At 47.8% G+C, this 23,852-nt stretch overlaps 1 protein-coding gene and 1 long non-coding RNA gene across 6 annotated transcripts in view; one reads left to right on the top strand and one right to left on the bottom strand.

The window, feature by feature from the left end:
* Positions 1–23,852, bottom strand: part of LRRN2 (leucine rich repeat neuronal 2) — a 71,824-nt gene that overhangs the window by 40,031 nt on the left and 7,941 nt on the right. Inside the window, exon 2 of one of the 3 annotated variants that reach the window (XM_055369102.2) lies at positions 11,082–11,179. The exons of the other annotated variants lie outside the window; for them this stretch is intronic. The gene's annotated coding sequence lies outside the window, so the exon portion shown is untranslated. The remainder of the gene's footprint in view (positions 1–11,081; positions 11,180–23,852) is intronic. 3 annotated transcript variants of the gene reach the window in all.
* LOC109027302 (uncharacterized) lies at positions 5,358–23,572 on the top strand. Of its 3 annotated transcripts, none has more exons than XR_010134979.1 (5): positions 5,358–5,524; positions 8,127–8,184; positions 8,453–9,400; positions 9,849–10,037; positions 23,513–23,572. It is a non-coding gene; the product is annotated as an uncharacterized lncRNA (long non-coding RNA). The 3 variants fall into 3 exon arrangements; XR_008673741.1 differs by lacking the exon at positions 23,513–23,572 and adding an exon at positions 10,335–11,083; XR_002006433.3 differs by lacking the exon at positions 23,513–23,572 and having other exon boundaries at positions 9,849–10,200.

Genomic DNA, 23,852 nt, shown 5'->3' with positions numbered 1-23,852 from the left:
ACAGAGTGAGACCCCATCTCAAAAAAAAAAAAAAAAAGAAAAACTATTTAGCTGGGCATGGTAGCATGCACCTGTAGTCTCAGCTACTCAGGAGGCTGATGTGGAAGGATCACTTCAGTCTAGGAGTTCGAGGCTGCAGTGAGCCATAATTGTGCCAGTGCACTCCCTCTTTGATGACAGTGTGAGACCCTGACAAAAAAAAAAAAAAAAGGATCTAGAGATTAAGTAACCTGCCTGGGGTCAAACAGCTGAAGCTGGGATTTGAATCTCGGCAGTCTGGCCCCAAAGTCTGTGTGCTTAACCACTGAGGAACATTGTCCTTGAAGCCATACTTGTAAGTACATGATATACTGCCAACCCAAAGTCAGTAAGGACTGGTGTAAAGCGGACTGGATTAAGAATTAGAAGACCCAATTACCCAAGAAGGGGTACGAGGAGCCTTCTGGGTACTGAAATGTTCAAAGCTGTTCACTTAAGATTTATGGGTTTGAATACTGTAGACAAGTTTAATCTTAATGAAAAATCAGAAGGCTTGGGTTTGTCCCAACGGTGGCCTATTTATTAGCTGTGTGACCATTAGCTTGTTAGGCCTTAGTTTTTTCATCTGCAAATCAGAACAATTAGAATGAAAGCCTGCTTTCTTAGTTGATAAGGAAGTTGTACAAAGTTCTTTCTTTGTATAGCAGGTCCCATCCAGCTGTCTTGATCCTTTTTGCATCCCCTGATCAAAAACTCTCCACCAAACTCTCCCTGGCGGTACTCATAGCATATGTGGCTACTTCCATCCTTCCCTGGACCAGAAGCTCTTTGATTCCATCCAAACATCCAAGTCATCCAACTTTGTGCTCATGCAGAAGCGGCACTTGGTAGTTATATCCATCATTGGCATTACCAGTGCGTGCTGGAACCAGCTTGCCCCAGTCCATGAGAGCTCACCTCTTCCCAACTCCACCCTCAATAACATTACATAGTAGGTTGAAATTGGCTGTGATGGAAATACTGAAAACTATGAAAATTGGCAAACACTACAAATCAGGACTTCCCTTCTTGCCACCCCCCCAGCACAACACCCCTGCCATGAACCCAAAATGTTCCTCTCAAGTAGGCCCCAGGAGGTTTATAAGAGCTCTGGGACTACCAGTAGCTGGGGAGCTGTGGTCTGAGTGTAGTTGTTCTGAAACTTTAATGTGTGCAAAAGACATTCTCCATTCTCTAGCCCCTGTGGACATTCCCAGCTCCCCCAGTCCTTGCCTGAAGAAACAGCTGAGTGGCAGTGGGACACAGGTGGCTGGACCCAGCTGAGGTAAGTTCTCCGAGAGTGGAAATGAGGTAAGTTCTCCGACAGTGGAACTGACCACCCCAGCAAGTGGTGCTAAAACCTTGATGGCATCCCTACTTCAGGTCTCACCAGATTTATGCTCTACATTTGGTGGGTTTTGTTTTTGTTTTCTTGAGACAGGGTCTTGCTCTGTAACTCAGCCTCCCAAGTAGCTGGGACTACTGGCATGTGCCACCATGCCCAGCTAATTTTTTAAAAAATGTTTTTGTTTCTTAGAGAAGGGGTCTTACTTATTTCCTAGGCTGATCTTGAACTCCTGGGCTCAAGTGATCTGCCATCCTAGGCCTCCCAAAGTGCTGGGATTACAGGCATGAGCCACCATGCCCAGCCAGGTGAGGTTTGTTTTTTTTTTTTTTCCTCCTCCTTCCTTTCTCTTCCTCTCTACATTCATTCAAGCACCAATTCCATGTATTTTCTCTGCCAGGCACTGGGAATAGATATAAGATGAACAAGATCCAGCCTCTGTCCTGAGGGAGATCTGTACCTAGCAGGGCAGACTGACAGACTCACAAATATTACTGTGGCCCTGGGGGCTGCCGACAGGACAAGGGCACCGAAAGCAGGATAATTGTGTTCAGAGAAGCACAGTGGCCCCCAGAGCTCCACACTCCACATCTTTCCTTCCCTCCCCTTCCTTCTCTTTTTTTTTCTTTTCTTTTTTGAGACGGAGTCTTGCTCTGTCGCCCAGGCTGGAGTGCAGTTGCGCGATCTCGGCTCACTGCAAGCTCCACCTCCCGGGTTCACGCCATTCTCCTGCCTCAGCCTCCCGAGCAGCTGGGACTACAGGCACCCGGCACCACACCCGGCTAATTTTTCATATTTTTAGTAGAGACGGGGTTTCACTGTGTTAGCCAGGATGGTCTCGATCTCCTGACCTCATGATCCGCCCGCCTCAGCTTCCCAAAGTGCTGGGATTACAGGCGTGAGCCACCGCGTCCGGCCCCCCTCTATTCTTTCTTTGTCTCTTCTCTATCAGCCTGCCCCTGGCTGTCTGCATCCACGTGTGTCAAAGATATAGTAACTGGTAGGTACAGTATGACGTTCCTATCGAAAAATTAGAAGGTATAGAAAAACATGGAGAAAATTTAAATAATCCCCTTTTCTACCTCCTGGTGCCATAACCACTGTTAACATTTTGATGCATATCTTTTCAGGCTTTTTCTTATGATAGTAAATATTCTTAACAATTTGTCTCTCCCTGAGGTTCATGTCATCTTTCTTGTTTTCCACCTTGTTTTGGTAGAGTACATCTTTTTTGAGTTGCTTTTGAAAAAGAGCTAAGTTTCTTGAAAGTCTGAGTGTTTGAAAATTTTTGCATGAACATTTTTGCAAATGTTTGCATGTCTTTATTGAGCCTCCATATCTGACAGTTTGACTGGAAATATAATTTCAGATTGTAAATAACATTCCCTCACATGTTGGAAGACACAGTTCCATGACCTATTTGCGTCTAGGGCTGCTGTTGAGAAGTCTGCTCTATCATAAAGCCTGTCTTTTTCTTCCTGGCTTATACCTGACATTCTGAAATCTCAAAATGTTGTGTCTTTGTGAGGGTCTCTTCTTCATTAATTGTGCTAGGCACCTAATGGACCCTCGCCATCTGCAAAGTAATCATCTTCATTGAAGGAAACAACATATTTTAAGTCTCCAAGAACTTGTTCTCTGCATCTTCCTTAAAAAATAAAAATCACCCAAATGTCTACCAACTGATAGATGGATAAAAAAAATATGGTATATCTGACGGGCATGGTGGCTCACATCTGTAATCCCAGCACTTTGAGAGGCCAAGGCGGGTGGACCATCTGAGGTCAGGAGTTTGAGACCAGCCTGGCCAACACGGCGAAACCCCCGTCTCTACTAAAAACACAAAAATTAGCCGGGTATGGTGGTGCAGGCCTGTAATGCCAGCTACTTGGGAGGCTGAGGCAGGAGAATCACTTGAACCCGGGAGGCGGAGGTTGCAGTGAGCCAAGATCACCCCATTGCACTCCAGCCTAGGTGACACAGTGAGACCCCATCTCAAAATATATATCTATGTGTCTATATATATGTGTATATATATATACACACACACACACACACACACACACGCATATATATGGTATATCCATACAATGCAATAATATTCAACTACAAAAAGGAACGAAGTAATGGCACATGCTACAACCTTTGAAAACATGCTAAGTGGAAGATGCCAGACAGAAAGGCTATGAATTGTATGATTCCATTTATATGACATGTCCAGAATAAGCAAATCTATAGAGACAGAAAGCAGACTAGTGGTTGCCAGGATCTGGGGGAAGGGGAGAATGAGGAGTGGCTGCTGATGGGTATGGGGTTTTTTGGGGGCGATAATGAGAATGTTTTAGAATTAGATAATGGCAATGGATGTACAACCTTGTGAATATATAAAAAACTACCAAATTGTACACTTTAAAGTGGTGAATTTTATGGTATGTGAATTATATCTCAATTTTTAAAAAAGGCCCCATGATCTTCTTTTGTGGGTATAATGTCGTCTCTCAACTCTCTGAGGATATAAATTGAGGTGGTGATGATGGTTTTTATTTTTTCTTTTGCTCCCTGCATAGTATTTCCTTTCTTCAAGTTTTTATTTATTGTTTATTTTGGCTTATGCTTTTTTAATATTAGACACCTCCCTTAAAATTCTAGTAAGCCTTAGCCAATGGTTCTTTTTTTTTTTTTTTTTTTTTTTGAGACTGAGTCTCACTCTGTCGCCCAGGCTGGAGTGCAATGGCATAATCTCGGCTCACTGTAACCTCCACCTCCCAGTTTCAAGCCATTCTCCTGCCTCAGCCTCTGGAGTATCTGGGACTACAGGCACGTGCCACCATGCCTGGCTGATTTTTATATTTTTAGTGGAGACGGGGTTTCACCATATTGGCCAGGCTGTTCTCAAACTCCTGACCTCAAGTGATTTGCCCACCTTGGCCTCCCAAAGTGTTGGGATTACAGGCGTGAGCCACCGTGCCCAGCCAATGGTTCGTATTTACAGCCGATTGGAACGGGCAGGGCTTAACTGAGAGGAAGGGGGTCTCCCAAATATCATCACTTGTCCAACTACCAGTATTTTAAGACCCAGCTGGAAGAAATGACCAAAAGGTTTCCCCATTTGGCTTGGAAACTTTGAGCAAATGCTCACTTTTCCAACATTCTGCCTCATCTCTACCCATACTTGTACCCATATCCCCAAGTCAGCACTTTTTGGGTTCAGTCTCTTTGGAGAGCAAAGTTTTCTTCAGGATGCTCTAGGGTAAAGCAGGGACAGACATGGGGTGACATGGGGTGAGGAAGGGATCTGAGGTATCACTTTCCTGTTTCTGGCCCTACTCCATACCCTGTCTTCAGATGCCAACCATTTCTCAGCCTCTCTGTGGTTTTATAGCAGGAATCTGTCCATTTCTCATTGACTCCCCTCTTTGGGAGTCTCTGGGTTTTTCTTTCTCTATCAAGCCAAGTCAGTTACCTTCTCAAGTTCCAAAATTGTACTGACATTTCTTATTCGCTTTGATCTCCTCCCCTGCCCTTGTGGGCCTGCATCTTTTTTACTCCTTTACTTCTAGTGTGGTTTGGGGAGGCAGCACAAAGCACCAGAGATGTTAGTCCACCATGTTTACACAGAAGTCCCTCCTTGCTACTGTCATTCAAAAGTGGCAGTCACTGGTATTCTCCGTTTATCATAAGGTGGCTTCTGCCATTATGACCAACCTCAGTCTGACATGAAATAGTATGTAATGCTGACTCGCCAGTGCTGTGAGACCAGCAGGGGAACCTCCTGGCAAGCTGAGAGTTGGGTGACTTTGCCCTCAATAGCCATCCTCATTACATTTCTCAGTCATACTTTACTGCATTTTATGGGGGAAATTATGTGGTAGTCTCTAATCCACGGATTCATGAAGGGCTATGATGTATCCCTTGAGAATGTCAAGGGCCTACTGTACCTCTGTCACTATGGAAACTAGTTCCCTGGTAGCCATTAGGCTTAGCAACATCCACAATGGTGCAATGCACATGGATTCTGGCTCTGGTAATGGACAGGAAGCAGTCCCTGGAGACAGGGCCACACTTACCCTAATGACAGTCTCCGGGGTCTTCATCCAGCCTGAGCACCCTGCATGGAGCCTGGCCTGAAGTGCTCCAGCTCAGAGGAGGAGGAGGGAGAGGGTAAGCCTGTTTGGCCCACTGAAATCTGGAATTATTCAAGTGCTCCTGGAACGGCTTTCCAAACCCAGCCTCCCAGGACATCTGTCTTACGGCCACCTAAGAGAATGAGGTTTAAGGTGGTCAACAGTTCATAATCCACTTTCGGGTGTGTGTGTGTGTGTGTGTGTGTGTGTGTGTGACGGATAGTTCAAAAGTCACTTGTGTTTGGCTTTGAAATGCATTGTAGGATTTTTTTCCCCAGTGTATTTACTATGCAAATGAGTTACTATGTGTGAAGTGTTTAAAACAGCCTGGCTCATGGTAAGTGCCTTATAAGTGTTTGCTATTATTATTATTACTAAAACTGTATTTAGCTTGGATCCATATGAAAACAAATTTGCATTCCTGGACTCTTTGAAACTCACTAAACTCAACAAAAAATAGTAGATAAGACAGAGACCCAAGGACTAAGAACTCCTGGCTCATTGACCCCTCTTTACATAATAGAAAATAAGCCATCATCCAGTTATTTTGTTTATTGGTTTGCCCCATTCACTGGATTGGTGAACTCCCTGCCAGGCCCACTCCTTGACACTTTACCAAGAACCAATGAGTTGATGCCTGTAAAGGCATCTGTGAGCTGTCTCTTTCCAGAGGACCCTCAAGGCTGCTTCTTCCTGGTCCAGGGGGTGACCGCAGGCCAAGCTCCATACCCTTGGCTTGTTCACAGGACTCCTGCTCCTCTCCAGGTCTCCCGTCCACCCTCGTTTCTCCTTCCAGCTCCACCCTCGTTTCTCCTTCCAGCTGTCCTTCCTCCTGTTTATAGATGTGCCTCCATCTCCCCTTGCCTTTTCTGTTGTCATCCCCATCATCTCACTTTCTTTCTTTTCCTCCTCTGGACTGGGAGTTCCTTAAGGGCAGGTCTTGTTCATCTTGTCAGTCTGAACACCTAGAATGGGGCCTAGTAAATAGCAGATGTCCAAAATATTTTTTTCCTTTTTGGAATGATAAATCCTCTTTCTTTATTGCCTTGCTTCTGAGGTATCTGCCTTGTGTCCTCTACTTTCCCCCTTCTCCCCGCCTTACACAGACACACACACACACACACACACACTCTCTCTCTCTCTCTCTCTCACTTCGTCTTAGAGCCTCTTGGGCTGCTCTTCTGCCTGGCTGTGCATATGAAGGAGTTGGTGTTTCCCATCCTTGGGAAAGCCCTTCTGACCTCAGTGGTGGCAGGGAGAGGCCTAAATAAGTTGCACAACTCAGAATGTCAGGACTGATACCTCCTGATGAGAAGCAGGCTTGTTCTGTGCAATTTCCATCTCATTTGTCTTTTCATTTGTAGCTTAAATTGGCCAATTTCATCTGGAATGTGCCTGGACTCTCTGGCAAGCCATATACTACAAATGAGTGTCCCAGTAGCTGTCTACAGAGGGACTGGCAGGGGAGTGGGCCCAGGTCCTCCACAGCAGCATTGGTGACGGCTCCTGGGCCTCTGGAAGCACTAATGCTTGGAGGATTGGGGCCGAATGTGATCTCCCCAAGGCCTGAGGAGGGGAGGATGGAGGAAACTGCAATGAGAGGGATTTAGGGCTAGGTCCTGAAAAATTTGGTTGATTGATTGATTGATTAATTTTTTTCTCTCTCTCTATCAGAAGAGGGTAAGGTACATGGGATGGAAGAGCAGTTGTTTGTACTTTTAAGAGTGGGCAGAAGTGACACAATGTGGAGCAAAAGAATACAAATACTCCATTCACATGAAATTCAAAAACAGGCTAAACTAGGTCTACGCTGCTAGAATGCTGAGTGTAAGAGAGCCTTTTAGGGGGCTAGAAATGTTCTACATGTTGTTTTATATCTTGATTTGGGAGTGGTAATATGGGGATGTTGTATACCCCATATTCAAACTCGAGTTGCCCACATGATTTGTTTGCTTCACTATATGAGTTCTACCTCAATAAAAATGGGGGGAAAAGTCACACCAATGGTTTTCGAACTTTCCTGTACATAAGAATCCTGTGGGAGCTTATCTACAATGCAGATTTCTGGCCAGCCTGGAATCTAGTTGGTCCGAAGTGCTGTCGGGAATCTGCATCTGAGTGCCCCACACCCCCAAGGGTGATCTTGAGACAGGTGTTCCACAGACCAGAAAAGACCACACAGGGGCTTGAACATCTGCCCAGTTAGATGGCCTAAGCGCCATCCTGCTGGGAGCCATGAGGGGCAGCTGGGTGGCTGAGGGCTCCCGGATGCCCTTGGCAGGGAGGGTTAGAGGTTGACTATGCTGCAGCATAGAGAAAGTACAGTGAGGACAGCAAAAGCGGTAGCAGGAAACGAGGGGCTGCTCTCTGGGCTAAGAAGGACCAGGACAGGGAGTGGATCTTCTCATCAGGGATGAGAATCTCTCTGAGCAAAGAACGCTTTGCTGCACCCCTGCACCCCTGCACCCTGGGCACCCTGCCCCAGGATGGCTGGGCAAACCTCATGGAGTGGCTTTGGCGCAGGAAGGGTAGCCGCTGCGGAAAGCTGGACCCCAGCAGATGTGGAGTTTCATGGAATAGCCTGATCCCTCTGCAGGGTCTGGAGACTGACGTGATCAGTTCTGTATCTGTATCTTCAGCAGGCACCTTCTGTCCAACAGGAAGAAGGAACCCAAGACTGAAGACCCACAGCTAAAGGTGAAACCTTGGGGAGGGTGTAGACAACGTGGCACTTCCATAGACAAATGCCAGGATAGTCTGAGCATTTGAAAATGTGGGCAAATGATGACTTGAGCTGTCCTTGACTTGAGGGCCTGGGAGAGCTAGGATATAGTGAGGGGGAGCTACATACAGGGAGTGGGAAAAGGGGCAGGGGCATCTACCATATGCCAGACCCTTTACAAACACCATCCCATTTAATCCTCCAGTAATTCTCTGGCATAATTTACTTATGTCAACTTTACAGATGATGAAACTAAGACTAAGAGAAGTTCACCAACTTGTCCAAGGCCACAACTCACAGTGGAATCTGAACTCGGCTCCATATGACTCGAGTCCCACGATCTTTTCATGTTCCCTGCTACCTCTCCCTCTCAGCCTGCTACAGTGATGGGACATTTATGAACTTGCAAAATGCTTTCTCACAAATTATCTTATTTGATTTTCACAAACATGCGTGAGGCAGGTATAAGTTCTGTTCTATGGATGAACAATTGGTCTTCAGGTAAAGAACAACTTGTCCAAGGTCAAATAGCTGATAAGTATCTGGGAACTGGGACCTAAATACACATTTGATGAGTAACTTTGCCACAATATCTTATCTGGACACTTGAAAACATACTCCAGCCCTGTCATAAACCCAGGAGAATTTGAAGATGTCCCTCCCTACTTACAGCCTGGTTTCATGATCACTAGAAACTTGTTTAACTAAACTCCTTTCTGTTCTCAGGATGGCTCAGGGGACTGAGCTGGGAAAAAAAAGGCCTCAGAAGGGAAATGGAGGCCCAGAAAGCTTTGGTGAGCAGCTCGAGATTACACAGGACATGGAGACCAGAACTCATGTTTCCTCAAATAGTTCATTTCCAGGGGGCTTTTAGGCTATTACTTCTATAATCTGCCCTCTGTCTGCCTCAGGGACTCTCCCCTCCAACCCCCATTTGGACCATGAACTGATGCCAATGGCACCAAGGAAGCATCAACTGATACTGGGCAGAAGGGCAGGGCAGTGGCCCCTGGGAGTCTTCATGGCTCCTCTGGCAGAAAGTACCTGGAGGCATCAGCTCATGGACCTGGAGCATATCAGCAAGGAACAGAGATAAACTGTACTGCATCACCACCCTGGCACTACTCATGAGAAACTTTCCCAACCATTATGCTTCGTTGACTTGGCCGGGAAGGAGTTAACACACAACATGTGAGGAGTACGCTGAGTAGGGAGCTGTGTTCTTGGGTGACCTGTGGGTATCTGGGCCCATTTAATGCACCAAGTCTTCAAATAGTGGCAGCCATCACAGGCTCTCCTGTCTGCTTGTGCATGCACACGGGGATCCTTCACTTGGTGGCTTCTCCCCAAGCAAACATTTTTAGCCCATCCTGGTTTCTCCTCACTGCCCTCTCTACCCTGGGAAATGCAACCCACATTGTCCAAGTCAGACCTAATTAGACCAGCAAATCAGTGGCACTTAAGTCATCACAGCACACTCCAAGCACAAGAGGAAATGCTGTGTAGGTTATCCTGTGCGCTGCTTGTTGTGTCTGTTTGTGTTTCCTTGGATTATACATTCTCTGCTCCCTGCCTTCCATTACCTCACTAATGGAGAGGCAGGATGCAGTCCTCCACAGACCAGCATTCATCTTCCCAGTCTGACCCTCTCGGAGGCTATTACGCTGCTGTCGCAAGATCGACGAGGGGAGAAAAATGAAAACAGTGCACAGGAAACAATGGAGGGCAAATGGGACTCTTTTAGAACCGGATCCACTGATACGTCAGGCCAAGGAGAAATGACCACAAGCTCTGAAAAGTGGAGAGCTCCCCCAGACAGCAAAGCCAGGTGAGTGGGCTTCCCCACTGGGCTGCCCACAGGAAGAGGCCAGGCTGGTGGGGATAGAAGGGTGTCTGTCTGCAGAAGGCTGGGCAGCCTAGGCCCCACAAAATGAGAGGAAGGTTACTGAGGTCATTGCTGCCCCTGCCTCAATTAAAAAATTAGAAATCCTCCCCACCCAGCTCTGTTTGTCTCCCCACAAAGCATTGCAGAAGAAAACACGGAAGCCGCCAGCACTATTATGCATTCATGATTCCAGCTTCAACCAGTCCTCTCTGCTGCAATCCCTTTATTCCTCCTCTGCAGCTGCCCCGGCACCTCTGCACAGTCCTTTTCTGAATCTGCCCCTCACCGTGCTCCCCACCTGCACCCCGTCCTCAGAACAGATTGCCTTGCCTGACCTCCTGAGGCCGATGGAGATGGTGACGTGACCTCCTTTGCCCTCCATCACTGTGCCTCCCACACCTCTGCGCAGCTCGTTCATTCTCTCTCCCTCCACTCTGACTTAAGGGAAGAGGAATTTTAAAACCAACCTCATCCCTTCCCACCTCCTCAGGAAACTCACTCCTTTGCTTACCCTCTCTCCGCTTTTAAAAACAACGATAAAAATGCCCCTTTCGCCTGTGATTCCTTCTAAGCACAGACCCTTCTTGCTTAAGCCCCTGTGAGTTAATTTTCAATCTCACAGCTCTTCTCAATCCAACAGTATTTTTGCAGCTTTCAGCCTCGGGAAGCTCTTGATGGGCTCGTCTGCCACGCTACCAACTTCCTTCCTGGAAGTCCCTCCCCGTCTTCTGCGTCTGCCTTGTGCCCATTCTCCGTCTGGGGTCAGTCCTCTGCCGTCCGGCAGGCCCATCCTCCACTCCCCATTATGGTCCCTCTTTACAGCCTCATCTGGTCTCTCATTACACTCTGCAGTAGCCTGATGGTCAGCTCTTTAATCAAATCCCATTCAGTTCCCTAAAGTACCAAAGTTCCCCATGAGTCCCTAGAACAGTGTCCTAAATCAGACACGTCACCCTCTCTACCCCAATACTGGCCCCACTTCCTCACCAGTCTATCCTCCCCAGCAGTCCATTTCGTCTTCCCAGGTGAGGTTCCATTCTCTTTAGGAAGATAATGCTTCAACTCCTCCTTTGAATTGCCCCTAACTTGGATCACAGATGGACATGAAAGAAAAAAAAAGAAAAAAAAATTTAAAAAGAATTGCCCCTAACAACAGAGTGATCATGCACTCCTGGGGGTCCCAGGGCACAATCCCACATGGCCCCCCAAAAGGCCAAAACTTCTTTAAAGTCTCATTTTTCCTTTTTATTTTTTTGGAGACAGGTTCTCCTTCTGTCACCCAGGCTGGTCTTGAACTCCTGGGCTCTAAGTGATCCTCCCACCTCCGCCTTCCAAAGTACTGGGGTTACAGGTATGAGCACCCCCACAGCCAGCCCTTAATTGCTTTAGGGGTGAGTCGACATCATTAGTAGCTGCTTGAGGTCAAGACCCACAGTTTTACCCTTTTTATCTGTCCCTCCTACTTGTGGCCCATGGTAAGGCCTTGATTGGCCAAAACCATGGGTTCCCCTTGACACCACAGGGCACTCTCTGTGAAAGGCCCACCCTGGAAACCCCACTTATCTCCAACGTGTCCCTGGAGGCTGGGGTTGGCTCTCTTGTCACCTCACTCTTCAAAGGGACAGTGGGAGCTGCTCGAGCAAGCCCATCTCCTGGGCGCTGTGCCCAGGACAGAGACTAGTCCAACTTGTGGTTCCTTTCCAATCACTTAATCACATTTGGCTCTTCACACCTGAGGTTAAGGACTTCCAACAGCTCCACAAATCCTCTGCAATTAAACCTCCTGAGGCCCCCGCTGAGTGAAAATAACTCACTGCTTCCACAAGCAAGAACACCCCAGTAGACTTTTCAGCTTAGCATGGACACTTTCGGAACCCAACCAATTGTTTCTGCAGACCGTGTTGGCACAGCCTGACCCAGCACCTGCTGGGAGGGTGGTGGTACAGGAAGAAGCAGGAGTTGGAAGGGTTGCTTTGCATTTTGATAAAATGAGCAACCTGCAAATTCGATGCAAAATACTATGAAAAGATGGCATATATTAATTTGGAACCAAAAGCTCTGGGCATTTTAGGCAATAAAATGCCAGCCCTGTATGTGGTCATATTTACTGCCCCAATTTTCCTTTCCTGATATTCTAAGTAAAACGGAAAGTGTAAGATATTGAGAGGGACATATTCCTCTCCTGTGAATGTCTAGGCATAGGAATAAGTTGGTCATGATGCTAGTTATGTAAATATAAATGCCATCTCATCCATATCCTCACTGGCAAACATTTATTGAGCACCTACTATGTGTAAAACACCATGCTAGGTGCTAAGTGAAGAGCGTAAAGTACCCTCATTCAGTTGAGCTCGTACAATAAACGTTTGTTAGGCGCTTATTGCTAAACATTTATTAAGTGCCACTTGCTAGTCATGTGGTCCTGGGCCAGTTAGCTTTCTCACTTGCAAAACGAGGTAATGCCAATGCCCTTCAGTGGGTGGATGGTTAAATAATTGTGGCACATCCCTATCATGTTATACTACATGATGACAAAAAAGAACAAACTAACTGCTGATATAGGCAACTACTTGGATGAACCTCAAGGAAATTATGCTGAATACAAAAAAAGCCACTGGGCGCGGTGGCTCATGCCTGTAATCCCAGCTCTTTGGGATGCCAAGGCAGATGGCTCACTTTAGGTCAGGAATTTGAGACCAGCCTGGCCATGATGGTGAAACCCAGTCTCTACTAAAAATACAAAAAATTAGCCAGGCGTGGTGGCCCGCACCTGTAATCCCAGCTACTTGGGAGGCTGAGGCCAGAGAATTGCTTGAACCTGGGAGGCAGAGGTTGCAGTGAGCCAAGACCATGCCACTGCACTCCAGCCTGGATGCCAGAGTGAAACTCTGTCTCCAAAAAAAAAAAAAAAAAAAAAGCCAACAGCAAAAAATTACAGACTCAATGTTCCCATTTATATAACAACTGTGAAACAACATAATTATAGAGATGAAGAATAGCTGAGTGGCTGACAGAGTGCGAGATGGGGTAGCGTGGCTATACAGGGGCAGCACAAGGGAGTCCTGTGATGGTGTGGTTAAGTAGCTTGATTGTGGTGGATTTACACAAAACCAGGCACACACAAAGGAGTGCATGTATAACTGGTGAAATTCCGATAAACTCTAGGGTTATACCAATGTCAATTTCCTTGTTTTGACATTACACTATAATTAGGCAAGATGTTGGCGCTGGGGGATGCTGGATGAAGGGTACTGTGGACTTCCCTGTACATTTCTTTGCTTGTCCAGTTAATCCATACTTTTTTTAAAAGGTTAAAAAACAACAATTTAAAAAATAGGGTGCAAAACATACATCATATGGTTATTCTGAGGATTCAACGAGTTAATATAAAGCACTTAAATAGCATCTAGTACATAGTAAACCTTCAATATATGTTGTGATTTTATTGCTACTACATGCGGGACACTGGGAGTGCCCATATAAATAGCTCACAGTCTCTGTTTTTGAGGAGTTGCTAATCCAGCAGAAGAGAAAGACCCAGCAAAGAGAGACTTTTAATAGAATGTGCTGACTGTGCTCAGTTCATGGGAGGAGTTCTCAGGGCTTTAGGGAGGGTTTCCTGGAAAAGATGCCACTAGAGCTGAGTATTGAAGTCTGGTAAGAGTCAGCCAGGAGAGGAGACTATGAAGGGCACCCAGGCAGAAGGAATGGTCTGAGAAAAGCTCAGAGGTGTGAAGCCACATGAGATGGCTGAGCAACTGGGGACAACTGCTTTAACTTGGGCATCTGGGAGGCAGTGAGGGCTGGAGGAAGACGCTGGCAAAGTAGGCAGAAGCCACGCCAGGGAGGGTGTGTATGTCTCAAGAGCTCGCACATTATCCTCCTGGAGTCTGCGGTGAGGAGCCACTGTCTTCCCTCAGCTTTGACCATCCTCGTTCCTCACTCTGTGGACTCTCTGGGCACTCCTGTTCCAGAGTACTCCATTCCTGGCATGAAATGAATCCTCATAGACCTATGAAGATCTGAGAAAAGCAAGGGGCCAGTGCTGGCCCCACCAACCTAACTTGGTCTGCTCCAAACCAAACTGCACATGACATTCCAGACCCACCTTCTTCCCAGCCCCTGTGGGTGGTGGTGTTTGTTTGTGGTGCCACTCCCCCTTCCACTACTGTGGATAATTTGAACTTGCAGCAGTCTCTTTTCTATAAAGCGTGGATATGCAGCAGTAGAGACAGCATGGAAAGGCCAGGCGCGGTGACTCACACCTGTAATCCCAGTACTTTGGGAGGCCGAGGCGGGCAGATCATTTGAGAACAGGAGTTTGAGACCAGCCTGGCCAACATGGTGAAACCCCATCTCTACTAAAAATACAAAGATTAGCCGGGTGTGGTGGTGCGTTCCTGTGGACCCAGCTACTTGGGAGGCTGAGCTAGGAGAATCACTTGAACCCGGGAGGCAGAGGTTGCAGTGAGCCAAGATCACGCCATTGCACTCCAGCCTGGGTGACAGAGCGAGACTGTGTCTCAAAAAAGAGCATGGAAGTGGGGCCTGAGTACCAGGCTCAAGTCTAGCTCTTCACTGATCAGCACTGTGACTGTGGGCAAGCCACCACTCCTCTCTGGGCTGCAGTTTGCTTCACTGTGAAACAGGTGATCATAATACACACCCCAGCTTCCTCATGGGTGTGGCTCTAAGGACAAAGAAAAAAATCGAACACGATAATATATGTGAAAGAGTTTTGTAGGTTGTAACTAGTTTTTCTTCTTGTTTTTGAGACAGGGTCTCACTCTGTCGCACAGGCTAGAGTGCAGTGGTGCTACCCTAGCTCACTGTAGCCTTGACCTCCAGGGCTCAAGCGAACCTCCTGCCTCAGTCTCCCAAGTAGCTGGAACTGCAGGCTCTGGCCACTACACCTGGCTAATTTTTAAATCTTTTGTAGAGATGGGGTCTCACTATGTTGCCCAGGCTGGTCTTGAACTCCTGGCCTCAAGTGATCCTCCCACCTCAGCCTCCCCAGAGTTCTGGGATTATAGGCATGAGCCACTGCACCTGACTGTAAATAGCTTTTCACATGTGAAAGATTAATGCTATTGTTCCTGAAAAATCTATTGGTGAGGAGGAGCCTACACTGGAAACTCAAAGTGAATGACTTTTGAATCTTTGGTTGGGGAAAGACAGGGAAGGGAAGGGAGCAGGAGTATGGTCTTCTGGCCTACCAATGCCACACACAAGGAACAGCTTTCCTTTCGGACTTTTTCATGGATCCTCTTTGTATTTAAAGACCTCTCATGGATGAATTCACTCTCCCAAGATTTTCTGGAAGCCAAATCTGTGCCAGACACCAATGATACAATAATACAACAGATAGGGTCTCTACCCTCATAGAGTCACAGCCTAGTGGCATAGATGGACATTTCTCTAATAAGCACCTAACCGTATAATTAGATATCATCATGTGTGTTATGAAGAAAGCATACAGGACATTGTGAGAGTGTTTAACTGGGGCCTGGTAAAATTCTGAAGGTACAGGGATGCTTTTCTAAGGAAGGGCTACTTGAGCTGAGATCTGCAGGATAGCTAGTATTTAGGGAGGAGAAGTAAGGGATGGGAAGAGTGATTAAGGGCCAGGAAACAGCACATGTGAAGGCCATGAGGCCAAAAGGAGCTCAGCAGTCAAAGAGCTGAAAAAGGCCAGGGTGCAGAGTGCAGAGCGTGAGGGAGGGGAGTGGGGATGCCTCAGTGCAGGCACAGGTCAGATACCACAAGGGACCATCCCACTGGTCATCCTAAAGAGCATGGGAATCACTTAAGAGTGTTGAGAGTACAACATAATGTGACTAGGTCAGATTTGTGTCCTTAAAAGGTCAGCCCAGCAGCAATTCAGAGACCCAGTTACCAAAGCCAGGGAACATTTTTTAGTTCTCAGAAGCATTTCCACTCTTGTTTTTGTTTTTTTTCTCTGACACTTTCTTTTCCCTTGGCTTCTCTGACAATTGGAGATACAAGAGTGGATACAGCCATACCAATGAGAAGGTGGTTCCAGCAGCCTGAGGAAAAGGCAAAGTCAGCCTGAACTAGTGTGGAGGCTGTGGAGATGGGGAGGAGTGGAGTGGATGGACCCAGGTGCTGTTTAGGAGGTAGACAGGGCCTGGTGATGGGCTGGATGTAAGGCGGTAGAGAAAAGGGAAGAGCTGACAGTGACTCCCAGTTGATGGCGTGCAGAACTGAGGTTTGAGGTTATGCCATTCACAAAACAGGCAGCACTGGAGGAGGATCAGGCAGTGGGTGAGAAGGCAGTGGGAGATGTAGCAGGAGAATCACGACTCTGGCTTTCAGTATGTCAAGTCTGAGGTTTCTTGAGACATCCAGCTTAGTCAACTAGGCAGGTGAATATAAGGATATGGGGCTCAGAAGAAAAGACACCAACTAGGAAGCTGGGTGTCATCTGCATGTGGATGACAACGGAAGCCGTTCGTGTGGCTGAGATGGCCCAGGGACAGAATATCCAATCAGAAGAGAATACCTTGAGCCAGACCATAAGGAACACCAACATTTAAAGATCAAGACGGGAAGGATGAGTCAGCAAAGACGACTCAGGAGTACCAGAGAAGCCAAGAATGTGGGGTCAGAGAAGCCAAGGGAAAAGAAAGTGTCAAAAAAAAAAGGAGTGGAAAATGCTTCTGAGAACTAAAAAATGTTCCCTGGCTTTAGCAATCTGGAGAGCTGCTTCAGCAGAGTGATGGGGGAGGAAGCCAGACTGAAGCAGGGCTGGGGAAGGAGTGGGTGGCACAGAGATGGAGAATGCTGTTGCAGCCAACCCTTTCAGACATTTGGCTTGTACGGAGAAGAGAGACAGTGTGGTGGCAGCAAGTGGAGTTGGGCTTCAGGAAGGTTTTTGTTGTTGTTTTGCTTGTTGAAGACATGAGAAACTTGAGCATGGTGAGAAGGCTGTTTCTGAGAAGGCAGAGGAGAGGATCTAGAACATGGGTGGTGGAAGAACTGGCCTGTGATGGCCATGCTGTGGCCTCTGCAGACACAGGAGGGAAGGAGGAGAGGACTGGCCCAGAGGCAGGTAGTTTGGGGGTTTGGTGGGGATAAGTTGGGGAGTTCTGCCTGGTGACTTCTCTCTCTCTGTGAAGTGGGAGGTGAGGTCCTCAGCTGAGCATGAGGGTGGAGGCGGAGGTTTGGGGAGGAAGGTGTGAAATAGTCATTGTGGAGACTGAGGGGAGACAGAACCAGGGGAACGTGGTAGGAACACCAGGCACTTTTGAAGAGCAAGTTGGGTTGGTGATGGTGAGTTTGCAGAAGTAGCAATCTGTTTGTGTGTGTGTGTGTGTGTGTGTGTGTGTGTGTGTGTGTGTGTGTCCCAGCGGGTCCAGATTCCTGAATGCAGGTAGAAAGAAGCGGATAGAGCAATTAATCCAGAACAGGGACTTGGTCAAACTAGGACAATAAAAAGACAGAGGCTCAAGAGAGTTTAGGATATTGGCAGGAGGATTCTTAAAAATGATGGACCATGGACTCTATCTGGACTCAGAGAAGGGAAGGCAGAGGAAGGTAATTGATGGTAAAAAAAAAAAAAGCAAAGGTGCCAATGGAGCAAAGGTCCCAAAGAGATTGAAGAGTGGGGGTGTCATACAACCCTCCCACTGCTAAATTTGACTGGCTAAAAAATAAGTGGTGGTGTGGGAGTCCTTGGACAAGCAAGCTGGGAGACTAAAAGGTGTAGAAGGTGATGACCAGAAAGCTGGGTACTCTGCTAGGTAATTTTCAGGGGATGGGAAGATACAGAGTGTGAACTTGCAAGTGAGTGGCTGAGATAGGTGAGCCCATGAAGGGACTGTTGGGTCTGGGGTAGAAGAAGCTGTCCACATCGTCACTAATCTCACCCAGGATGATGGACAGACACACACTTGGAAAGGGAGAAGGTCTATGGGCACACGCCAAAGGCTTCCCTGAATGAAGAGGGTGGCTAGTGAGAATAAAGGTGAGTGGGGAGGATGTTGCCTTATTTTGCGAGATTTGGGGAATAATCGTGTCTTAGAGACATTACATTCTCTTGCACATGAAGTAGCCCCTCCAGGGTGAAAGATCAGGAAAATCAGTGGAAGAAGGAGTCTTGAGAAGAGGTAGTAGGTATAGCACAAAGCCAGAAGTTAGGAGCTTTCTGTCTAGTCCCAAGGGCACTAATACGCTATGTGATCTCAAGTCCTTCCCCCTCCCCATTGCTTAAGTTTCTCATAGATTAAAAATAGATCGGGAGGACTGGCTAAGATAGAACTTCCCAAGTGGTGCTAGGGAGCAACAAATGGGTACAGGTGTGCTGAGATCATGACCCTTTAGCCCTTGGGTCAATTGGGGTCCCTGAGCCATTATCACTGTGTTTGTGTGCTATAATGTGAATGAGGACGGTGAGAAAGCAGTGGGACAGATGCTCTCCAGGGCCCCAGCTATCTCTGACGTTCTGTTTGCACATCTCTGTCGCGCCGTCTTGGAGGAGGCTGCATGGAGGCTGATAGAAGAACAGACAGACTCCTGCTGCAGGCAGAAGTCCATCTGCTGGCAGAGATAGAAGCCAAGTTTCCTAGCTCCCTCTTGCTCTCCTTCCCTCCCTCCCAGCACTAGTTGAGGGAGCTGTGATCTGCTCAGATGCCCAGGTGAGAGCAGGTACACCTTGCTCCTCTTCCAGCTGATAGTTGGGTGGTCACCGGCCCCCTCAAGCCTCAGTAGCAGCTTGTGAAAGTGAAGGAGCGACCACCCACTAGTTCTATCAATCATCCGCTTCATCCAGCTCTAAAAACAGACTCACCATTTCTCAGAAGCTGGGCAGCATATCTCACTGCACACCATCCAGACAGAGCCTTCACAATGCAGATCTTTCTCTTAGGGCCAGCCACTTCTTAGAGATCCACGTAAGATCCACATACATGGCTGACCGAGGGCCACCCCTTCTCTGCTAGTAGCCTTCCGAAGGGCCCTCCCTCTCCCTCTGTCAGATGATATATGCTTAGAGAATGCACCAGCAACTTAAATTCACCCTAATCATAAAACACCGGGAAAGACCCACTTGGCCCTGTACTTTGCACACAGTAGATGTTCAATAAACATTTACTGAACTAAATGAAGACTATTCTCAAATATTTAAAAAACAATACCCTACCAAGTCTATCAGAATTCTTTAAATTATCCATCAATTATTCCCGTTTATTTGGGTAGACAATTAAAGGATGACTTTTTAAGTTCTTTAATATTTATTGGTACCTACTGTGTGCCAAGCATTTTACAAGCATGAGCTGGTTTCATTTTCACAACCCTGTGAACTCGGTGTGTTAAACCCATTTTACAGATAAGTGAAATGAGGCTCAATGAGAGACTGAGACACGTCCAGGGTCATAGAGCTGGGAAGCAGAAGCCACAGGATTCTAACCCAGATGGATCCAACTTTCAAGAAGGTGCTCTCTTCAGCACATCAGGCTGCTTCCCACAAACGCACAACAGATTGCAGCATTAAGAGTGACCGAAAGAGACAGAGGCAGCAAAGTTGTATGTGGAAGACTGCAGCCACACAGTAAATCTGAGGCTTCCCACTGCCTTGCCCTGGGGAAATCGTTCTGAGGTTGGCTAAGCTTTGCCGAAGAAAAGTGGAGAGGGGTCTGGCCGCTGCTCCTCTCAGCCCCTGTGATTGCTAGGCTGGCTCTCCCCCTCCCCGCTTTCCCCCACTACCCAAGTGATCTGGCATTTCATTTAGGGCTGCCCTGCTTGGTTCTTTGAGTGTGTGAGAGGCCTAGAAGCAGCAAGGATCTGTCCTTGGATACTCTACTCCCACCCCTCTCCCCACAGGACCAAGTGACTCCGGGGCCCAGGTACCCTTTTGTCCTCAGGGCCCAGGAAACAGATAGGAGAGTGGTGGAAAACATGAGTGGTCTGACCTGCCACGTCTGAATGCGGCTGTCAGCCCCCCATGCCTGCCCAAATCTGCCTGACAGGTGAGCAGCTGTGCACCACATCTGTCTGTCCATCTGTCTCCCTCTCGGGCCTGCAGAGAGCCAGTACTCCTCAGGGAGGGGAGGCCCTGGACCTGAAGCAGCTCCCTTACTTTGGATGTTACTCAGCAGGGACTAGGAAGGGTGGGTCTGGATAAGTGTGCCTCTGTCCCCATCCAAAATCTGACCCCCCCCCCACCAACTGCCAAGTCCCCCTCACTGCCTCCCCTCCCCTCCCCTCCTCACTACTCTCCCAGCTCTTCCTGCCAAGCTCTGCAAATTACCACACATGCCAATAAGTCATTAGAAACCAGAACGGCAAATGTGAGGTTGCCATGGAGACCAACACCAGGGAGCTGGCAGCCCTGGGGGCCGGCCGGTGGCTCAGGTGTGTTTCAGGGAGAGCTGAGAAGGTCAAAATGCCTGGCAGAGGGTATACGCACTACTGGGGCACTGATTTTAGGCAAGGCTCTGCCTCTGCCTGCTTCTCCTCTCCCTTCCCTCCCACAGCCCTGGGTCCTGCCCACCTGCAGCTTGTTATGGGTGATAAATGCTGCATAAGCTTCACGAGGGCAGCTGCAGCCTGGGCCAGTGGGCTGAGTCCTCTCATTTCCCAGAGCTGTGTCTCCACTCAGAGCAGGTGACTGTGAGAAAGCCCACCTGGTGACCAGTTCTAGGACAAAGAACACGGACAGATCTGAGCAACCTGGGCTGGCTGCAGATGTTTGGAGAAAGCTGAGGCCCAGGAAGGGGCTGAGGTCAGGACTGGAACTCAGAGCTGCTCATCTTCCTGCGCCAGTGCTCACGTCGCCTCTGCCCAGTTCTTAGCACAGTGCTTGGGCCTTTATATGCACACGTTTGTTGAAAATGTAAAAATATACACACACAATTGTTGTAACGGACGAGTTCATGAGAGAATTCATGTAAGCATCTGGGATTTCTGACAAAACAGGAGTGGACCGTGGGTTGCAGTCCCGGCTCATCCACTAACTCAGCGTGACCTCACACAAAACCACTCCTTCCTGGGCCTCGATTTCATTGTCTGGAGAATTAGCAGGTTGTATTTCAGACACACTGTATTTCAAACCAGGCTTCTCGGAGCCACCGAGTTCTGAAGCAATCCCTCCGGGGTGGCTGGGAGGTCAGAAGGAGGCCAACTGGGTTCTGGTCCACCGCTTGGCTTTTGCCTTGTATTTAGTTTCCTGATGCTGCTGTGAGCAAAGGACCACAAACTTAGTGGCTATAAACAACACAGATGTATTCTCTTACAGTTCTGGAGGCCGGAAGTCCAAAATGGGTCTCCCCGGCTTCAAGCTAGGTGTCGGTAGGGTTGTGTTTCTTTCTGGAGGCTGGAGGAGAGACTCTGTTTCCTGGACTTTCCCAGCTTCTTAGACAGGAATCTAGAGGCTGCCCACAGGCCCTGGCCCATGGCCCCTTCCATCTTCAACACCAGCACTGGCAGGTCCAGCCTTTCACACATGGCATTACCCAGATGCTGACTTCTGCCTCCTTCTTCCATCTTTAAAGGGCCCATGTGATTACACTGGGCCCACCCAGGTAATCCAGGATAATTTATTCTTAAGCCAGATATCAGCAATCTTCTTTCTCCCTTGTCATGGAACATAACATATTCACGGGTTCTAGGGATTAGTATATGGACATCTTAGGGGGCCCATTATTCTGCCTACCATACATTGAAAAATGGATTAACTTTTATAAATGTTTGAAAGCCACAGAACCAGAGTGCTTCCTGTTGCCATCAGTTCTGATGCACTATGACCTAAGCTCTTCTCCTTTTCTCCATGGGGGATATGCAGAGGAACTCTGGGTCTGCCCATCAGAGGTGAATGTTGGCAGGCTTAGGCTGTTTTGTGGGCTGTGCAGAGAGATGGGTCTCTATGCCCACCAGAAAAGAGGTCTCCGGGGAGGAAAGAATGAGGACTGTTTTAGGGGAATGGCCCTGTCTCAGCTCCTTCACCTCCATTCCCTATATACCCTGAAATTCAGATGACCCTGCAGTTGTCTGCTCATTTTTATTTCCATGCAAGGTTACATGGAGCCGTGTGTGTGTGTGTGTGTGTGTGTGTGTGTGTGTGTGTACCCACCCATGCACACTTTACCTGTTGCAAAAGGCATGCCAATCTAACAGTCATAAAGGTGAGATAGCATCTTGTCTTTCCACACTTTGACCTTCAACACTGTCCTCTTCCAAGATTCATGAACAGTCCCAGATTGTTTAGAACAAACTCTAGATACAGTAGCTAAGCTCAGAAAACATAGGATCTTAGACCTTTCTGAGCTTAGGTACTGCTTCTGCTAGCAACTTTCCAGGCCCGTAATGATCAACTCTCGCCTCTGCAGGTGAGACAGCCTCTTTCTTGACCCTGGGGGAGATGATGGCCTCTCATTCTTCCATACAGCATAACCTCTGTTCTCATCTCTGCAAGACACCCTCTGCCAACTGCTTGGGACCCAGTGGGGCTCAATAACTTCTATGAGCAAGGTGCCCTGGGCATTAATCACAGCCCCGGTGTTTTATGATTTTATGCAAATTACTCACCTCTCTCAGCCTTATTTTCTTCCCTCGGTATAAACTGGCAGCTCATTCCCATTCCCACTTCTATCATATGTCCCAGGGGATCCCGGAAAAGAAATGTGATGAGGTAGGAGAACCCTATTCTCTAGAGGAGTGGCCCTGGGGAAATTGAGAAAAGGAACTAACATTTATTGAGCTTCTACTTTGTAGCAGGTACTTTACACAGATTAGCTCATTTAATGTGGTAGTTGAGAATCAGGGCTCCGGAGTCAGAAAGATTTGGGGGCTGAATTCTGGCTCTGCCACTTGCTGGCTGTGCATGGCCTCCAGGCTTTAGTTTCCTCAACTGCAAAATGGGGGAAAATAATATCTACTTCACAGCGGTATGTGGACGAAATGAGATAAATGCAGTGAAGCTTCTGGCACCTCATAAGCACTCAATAACGTTAGCTCTTATTATTATTAACAACCCTAGGAAGTGGATGTTATTAACTCAGATTTACAGATAAGGAAACTGAGGCTCGGAGAGGTTAAGATGCCCAAGGGCAGGTGGCTAGGGACTGTGAATTCTGACTCAACGCCAACTGATTCCACTTCCTCTGGATTGTGAGCCATAAGGACAAAAGCCTCAGGGTCAGCCTCTGCGTCTTCCAGGGGGTTGTGCTGGGGTACCGCGGGTGTGCCCCCCTTTCTCATGGGGGCTGGGGGCAGGGAGGAGAGCATCACCCCCCGTGTCTTGGATGGGTGAGGGCACTACCAATGGATCCTAGTCTACTCCACTCTGGTGATCTCTGTCTATACTTCAGAGGTGAGTTCATATCCCCAAGATCCAGGGAGAGGACACACTCACCCCTCATGGGGGTGGAAGTTTGCTCATTTTGGTGCAATTTTATTTTCAGTTCACAATATCTGAAACGACCAGGAATGTTATAGGAGTAACCTACCAAACAGGGACCCACCCAGGCAGTGAGAGGAAGGGAGAAGAGAAGCTGCTGCAGCCTGGGTAGATACATGGAGCCTAAGGGAATTCCAGAGAACATGGCTCCAGACACCAGTGAACTAAGAGTCCGAGATTCCCAGCATGCAGACCTGGGACAACGGCCGAAGCTGGAAATGGGACTCCATGAAGCCAGAGGACTTCCAAGATCAGAGATCATCTGGTCTTGGGCAGGACAGGGCAAGGACACTGGATAATGGATTTCCTTCTGGAAAGGGTGGCTTTCCGTGTCTCTGGAAAGA

The sequence above is a fragment of the Gorilla gorilla genome, chromosome 1, assembly GCF_029281585.2.
Source record: "Gorilla gorilla gorilla isolate KB3781 chromosome 1, NHGRI_mGorGor1-v2.1_pri, whole genome shotgun sequence".
NCBI lineage: Eukaryota > Metazoa > Chordata > Mammalia > Primates > Hominidae > Gorilla > Gorilla gorilla.
This window is presented reverse-complemented; position numbering and strand designations above follow the sequence as displayed.